Source organism: Triturus cristatus, chromosome 4_2 (genome assembly GCF_964204655.1).
Source record: "Triturus cristatus chromosome 4_2, aTriCri1.1, whole genome shotgun sequence".
In the NCBI taxonomy this organism is placed as follows: Eukaryota; Metazoa; Chordata; class Amphibia; order Caudata; family Salamandridae; genus Triturus; species Triturus cristatus.
In genome coordinates this window covers 779492310-779499508 of record NC_140586.1, presented here as the reverse complement: position 1 = coordinate 779499508, position 7199 = coordinate 779492310, and positions in this window count along the sequence as shown.

The following is a 7199-nucleotide window of genomic DNA, read 5'->3' as shown; positions in this document are numbered from 1 at the left end:
GCTTGTCAGGTTTGTCATACTCACAGTCTTTCTGGTCAGTGCCTGCCTTGTACCTGTTGTCCCGCCGTCGTCCTCCGGTAGAATGAGCCTGTCGGCGTGTGGGCTTTTTATACTATGGTTAACAAGGTAATGATGAGCACCTGTGGGAATAGTAAGGGTGGAAAGACTACCCCTTTGTGTTGTTGCTGCTCATGCTCGTGGTTTGCACACTAGTCTCTCGTGCATGCTCAGTATATCAGCGCGATTGCTATGTTGTTGCTCATGCTCATGATTTACACACTAGTTTCTCGCACATGCTCAGTATGAATGCGTGATTATAATGCAGATGGATTGTACTCTAGTCTTTTGCATATGCTCAGTATGATAGCGCGATTGCATTAAGGTACATGTAGCAACTAAAATATGCCGCCGTTGGTACGGGGAAAGGGGGCAACACCCGTGTTAGGTGTGGCGTGGTCTTATCTGCGCAGGTGCGAAGGGATCAGCGTTGGCTATGTATGCACTAATATTGGGGAAACATGCCTGTAGGACGCGCCGCCTCCCAGAGTGGTTCGGCCCGTTAATCACTGCTTAATGCGCATGCGCTGCTAGTCGCTGCGCGCTAAAGTTGACATGGCAGTATTAGGGGGGTTGAAGCATGTGCCCATGATTATGGCAGCCTGGTGGTACACACAAGGGGGAGCATGATCTATGTCTATGTACAGAGGGACTATGGCACGGGGGACTGACCACTGTACACAGGCGAGGTAATTGTGACTAGTGTAGGTCTAGGGTGTGACTGAATTCCACGGTATGACGTCGTTGAGGCCATTGGTTTGGGTGGATAGGCGATATATCCAACGACGTTCCTTGCTGAGTAATTTCTTCTCATTATCCACTGCCAGTTCCGGTAGTTGTTCGATGATGGTCCAGGTCAGGTCATTGGGAGTGTGTCCCTGGGTGATGAAATGACTGGTCAGTTTACTAATGTTCTTCTTGCACCTGATTGTGCTCCTGTGTTCTGTGACTCTAGTTCTTATTTTGCTGGCGGTCATACCGATGTATCGGAGGCCGCAGCTGCAGGTAAGTAGGTAGATCACGTTACGTGAATTACAGTTTGTGTGGCTGCGTTGAGTCCACACCTTGTCTGGTTCTAGTATCAATGTTTTCGTATGGCTGGTAAGATGGCACACGCTACAGTCATTGCATGGGTAATGTCCAGAGATTTTAGGCAGGCCCTACGCATTCAGGATAGTGTTGGGTTCTCTATTGGTCAGGGGTCTGGGGCGGGTGCTCACGAGTTGGTCTTTCAGGTTGTTCCACCTTTTGTAGGCAAACCTAGGGGTTTCCCATTGTCGTTGTCCAGAGTTTAGGATTTTCCAGTTTCTGCGTATGAGCTTCGCCACCTCATTGGAGGCTGTGTTGAATGTGGTGACACACGTGATGGGTTGGTCACTCTTGTCCTTGGGTACAGTTTCCAGGAGGGCCTCCCTATTTTGGTTCCTGGCTCTTTTCTTGGTTTTGTTAATGATGGCCCGGGGGTAGCCTTGTTCCTCCAGTTTCTTAGACAGGTCTGCCGACTGATTTTTGTAGTCGGTTGCTTGAGTGCAGTTTCTGCGTATACGCAGAAATTGCCCAAATGGTAAGTTTTCCCTTAAAGGGCGGGGATGGAAACTTGTGTAGTGGAGGAGTGAGTTCCTTGAGGTAGGCTTGTAATAGGTGGTAGTGATCAGTTGGCCATCTTTGGCCCATATGTTCAGATCAAGGAATGCCAAGTGGCTTGCACTCGAGGTGCTTGTGAATTTCAGGTATGGGTCTCTTTCATTGAGCCAAGTGAGGAAGAGTTGTAGAGTTATTTCTGATCCCTGCCAGATCATAAGGATGTCGTCTATATATCGACGCCATGTGAGAATATTCCTGGTATAGGGATTGGTGTTGTGGGTGATATGGGTCTGCTCAAAGAGGTGGACATAGAGTCCTGGCACGCTGGGGGCGAAGACGCTGCCCATTGAAGTTCCGTTGGTTTGGAGGTACAGGCTTCCCTCATACTCGAAATAGTTTTCCTTTAGTGCTATTGTGGCACATTGGATGATGAAGTCTCTGGGTGTGCGGTGCGGCCATGGGGACTCCATAAGTACCTGTCTCAGGACTTGGATGGTGGCGTCCTGGGGGATACTGGTGTAAAGGCTTTCAATATCGAGGCCCACCAGGAGTTGGGTTTCTGGGTTGAATTCACTGTTGTTGATGACTTGTAGTAAGTGTTTGGTGTCCTTGATGTAACTGGGTGTTTGCTGGACCAGTGGGTTAAGAAAGAAATCGCAATAGCGAGAGAGGGGTTCCAGAAGGGAGTTGATGCCAGACACAATAGGTCTGCCCGGGGGGGGGAGAATACCTTTATGTATTTTCGGTACTGTGTAAAAGTATGGTACTTTTATCTTTTGGGGGCAGAGGTACTCTGCTTCTTGTTTGGAGATGTGTTCCGCCTGATGGGCGGTCTTCACTAGTGCCTGAATAGTGCTTTGTAGTGAGTTGGTTGGGTCATGTTCCAGTTTCTTATAGTTTCTTTGGTCGCTTAGTAGTCGGTGGCATTCGGTGTCATAGTCCTGTTTATCTAAGAGCACAATGCCTCCTCCCTTGTCGGCAGGTTTTATTATGATAGAGGGATTGTTTTTGAGTTCCTGGATGGTTTCTCTGTCTTCCTTCGACAGGTTGTTGAAGTGGTTGGTTGGTTCTAGGTTCTCGACATCATTGTAAACAGCCAATTCAAAAGTGGTGATCTCTGGGGGCACTGTGGAGGGTGGCGGGGTGAAGGTGGATTTGGTCCTCAGGCCTGTGATGTTAGGGTTTTCAGTGGGGGTTGAGTCGTCCCTCGAGGGTTTCTCGAAGAAGGCCTTGAGTTTTAGTTTCCTCATGAACTCCGCCAGTTCCCCATGCCCCTATTCCCAGGAAACCATGGACCCCACATGCCTCCTTTTTTAGGACAGGGCAGAAGAACACGCGGAAGGAGAAGACACAACCCGCAACCACAAGTACACTGGGCCGAAGACAGAAACCCAGTGAGCGCGAACACTCGCCAGAAGGCACCCAGCCAACCGGGAACCAGCAAACCATAAACCAAGCAACCCATGAGTCCATGGTGTTTAACCTTTCTAGCATTTCACTGACACCCAAACAGGTCTCAGTACTAGAAAAGGGACTATCCTTCGTGCCAACAACTAGATTGGACAAATTTAAACTGCACGTGGAACTGGCGGAGTTCATGAGGAAACTAAAACTCAAGGCCTTCTTCGAGAAACCCTCGAGGGACGACTCAACCCCCACTGAAAACCCTAACATCACAGGCCTGAGGACCAAATCCACCTTCACCCCGCCACCCTCCACAGTGCCCCCAGAGATCACCACTTTTGAATTGGCTGTTTACAATGATGTCGAGAACCTAGAACCAATCAACCACTTCAACAACCTGTCGAAGGAAGACAGAGAAACCATCCAGGAACTCAAAAACAATCCCTCTATCATAATAAAACCTGCCGACAAGGGAGGAGGCATTGTGCTCTTAGATAAACAGGACTATGACACCGAATGCCGCCGACTACTAAGCAACCAAAGAAACTATAAGAAACTGGAACATGACCCAACCAACTCACTACAAAGCACTATTCAGGCACTAGTGAAGACCGCCCATCAGGCGGAACACATCTCCAAACAAGAAGCAGAGTACCTCTGGCCCCAAAAGATAAAAGTACCATACTTTTACACAGTACCGAAAATACATAAAGGTATTCTCCCCCCCGGGCAGACCTATTGTGTCTGGCATCAACTCCATTCTGGAACCCCTCTCTCGCTATTGCGATTTCTTTCTTAACCCACTGGTCCAGCAAACACCCAGTTACATCAAGGACACCAAACACTTACTACAAGTCATTAACAACACTGAATTCAACCCAGAAACCCAACTCCTGGTGGGCCTGGATATTGAAAGCCTTTACACCAGTATCCCCCAGGACGCCACCATCCAAGTCCTGAGACAGGTACTTATGGAGTCCCCATGGCCGCACCGCACACCCAGAGACTTCATCCTCCAATGTGCCACAATAGCACTAAAGGAAAACTATTTCGAGTATGAGGGAAGCCTGTACCTCCAAACCAACGGAACTTCAATGGGCAGCGTCTTCGCCCCCAGCGTGGCAGGACTCTTATGTCCACCTCTTTGAGCAGACCCATATCACCCACAACACCAATCCCTATACCAGGAATATTCTCACATGGCGTCGATATATAGACGACATCCTTATGATCTGGCAGGGATCAGAAATAACTCTACAACTCTTCCTCACTTGGCTCAATGAAAGAGACCCATACCTGAAATTCACAAGCACCTCGAGTGCAAGCCACTTGGCATTCCTTGATCTGAACATATGGGCCAAAGATGGCCAACTGATCACTACCACCTATTACAAGCCTACCTCAAGGAACTCACTCCTCCACTACACAAGTTTCCATCCCCGCCCTTTAAGGGAAATCTTACCATTTGGGCAATTTCTGCGTATACGCAGAAACTGCACTCAAGCAACCGACTACAAAAATCAGTCGGCAGACCTGTCTAAGAAACTGGAGGAACGAGGCTACCCCCGGGCCATCATTAACAAAACCAAGAAAAGAGCCAGGAACCAAAATAGGGAGGCCCTCCTGGAAACTGTACCCAAGGACAAGAGTGACCAACCCATCACGTGTGTCACCACATTCAACACAGCCTCCAACTAGGTGGCGAAGCTCATACGCAGAAACTGGAAAATCCTAAACTCTGGACAACGACAATGGGAAACCCCTAGGTTTGCCTACAAAAGGTGCAACAACCTGAAAGGCCAACTCGTGAGCACCCGCCCCAGACCCCTGACCAATAGAGAACCCAACACTATCCTGAATGCGTGGGGCCTGACTAAAATCTCTGGACATTACCCATGCAATGACTGTAGCGTGTGCCATCTTACCAGCCATACGAAAACATTGATACTAGAACCAGACAAGGTGTGGACTCAACGCAGCCACACAAACTGTAATTCACGTAACGTGATCTACCTACTTACCTGCAGCTGCGGCCTCCGATACATCGGTATGACTGCCCGCAAAATAAGAACTAGAGTCACAGAACACAGGAGCACAATCAGGTGCAAGAAGAACATTAGTAAACTGACCAGTCATTTCATCACCCAGGGACACACTCCCAATGACCTGACCTGGACCATCATCGAACAACTACCGGAACTGGCAGTGGATAATGAGAAGAAATTACTCAGCAAGGAACAACGTTGGATATATCGCCTATCCACCCAAACCAATGGCCTCAACGACGCCATACCGTGGAATTCAGTCACACCCTAGACCTACACTAGTCACAATTACCTCGCCTGTGTACAGTGGTCAGTCCCCCGTGCCATAGTCCCTCTGTACATAGACATAGATCATGCTCCCCCTTGTGTGTACCACCAGGCTGACATAATCATGGGCACATGCTTCAACCCCCCTAATACTGCCATGTCAACTTTAGCGCGCAGCGCCTAGCAGCGCATGCGCATTAAGCAGTGATTAATGGGCCGAACCACTCTGGGAGGCGGCGCGTCCCACAGGCATGTTTCCCCAATTTTAGCACATACATAGCCAACGCTGATCCCTTCGCGCCTGCGCAGATAAGACCACGCCACACCTAACACGGGTGTTGCCCCCTTTCCCCGTACCAACGGCAGCATATTTTAGTTGTTACATGTACCTTAATGCAATCGCGCTATCATACTGAGCATATGCAAAAGACTAGAGTACAAATCATCTGCATTATAATCACGCATTCATACTGAGCATGTGCGAGAAACTAGTGTGCAAATCATGAGCATGAGCAACAACATAGCAATCGCGCTGATATACTGAGCATGCACGAGAGACTAGTGTGCAAACCACGAGCATGAGCAGCAACAACACAAAGGGGTAGTCTTTCCACCCTTACTATTCCCACAGGTGCTCATCATTACCTTGTTAACCATCGTATAAAAAGCCCACACGCCGACAGGCTCATTCTACCGGAGGACGACGGCGGGACAACAGGTACAAGGCAGGCACTGACCAGAAAGACTGTGAGTATGACAAACCTGACAAGCCTCCAAACAACAAACTGGGTAAGCGCTTCTTTCCTCACAGGTCCCTAACCCCTACAGCCTATCTCTTTTTCTCCCATAGGGTCATCCCCTTACCGCTTCCCTTCAGGAAGCCTTGGCTAATAACCCAAAGCGTAAGAACAATTTTCTTGCGCCCTGCCACACTAAGTCAACTCCTTTCAGTGTGATTTCCGTGTTTTAGCCACACCACGCTCCTAATTAGTCGCGTATTTTCACTCTGATGGCACCACCAGTACCATCACACCTAGCCGACTATAGTCCTCTCACCTTGCACTATAGATCCGGCCACCTAAGCATTGTTGACCATATGTCTAAATTGACTACTGACTCTCTCTGTAAATGTTTTATCCTTGTTCTTAATGTTTGTTTGTACAGGTATGCATGAGAAGGGAATCCCCCTCTCACATATAGAAAAACGCCTTAGTGAGTGTATCACATAGTCTGTACCACAACACTAAGTCTGTTTTATTTCACCACACCTTTTTTAAAAAAACGGTCCTGAGGAAAGCCAGAATACTCTAAGGCACTGGCTGAAACATGTCGACCATCTGAAGGACGCAGGGGGCAGTAACTCGCCACCCTCACGCGTCCTGTAGCCTTACTTTTAACCGCTGGTGACGGCTCAGTTATTAAAATTTAATTTACCCTCGGGTACTGGGACCCCCACCAAACCGTTTTAAATCACAACTCACCCAACCTCACTGCACTCTCAGCAATATACCAGCTCCGCTGTAATCAGGCGTCGTAGCACACCCGGGACATACTAGGTGTCACTGGGTGGGCCCGATGATGAAGCATGCCACCAACTAGGTTGGTGGGTGAGGGCTTCATGAATACACCAACAAGGTGCCCGTGACAGAACTAATTTGAGTACTGTAACACTTTGGTCAACTTAAGCTAGTCCTCTTTGTTTAATCAGAAATCATTAAGCAACTTCTAAATATATATGAACTGCTTTGGTAGAACAGCAGCTGCAGAGAACATATCAAATTAATGTTGCTACTCTTTTGCACAGATATTTTAAAAACTGAACAATTCATTTTTTTGAACACC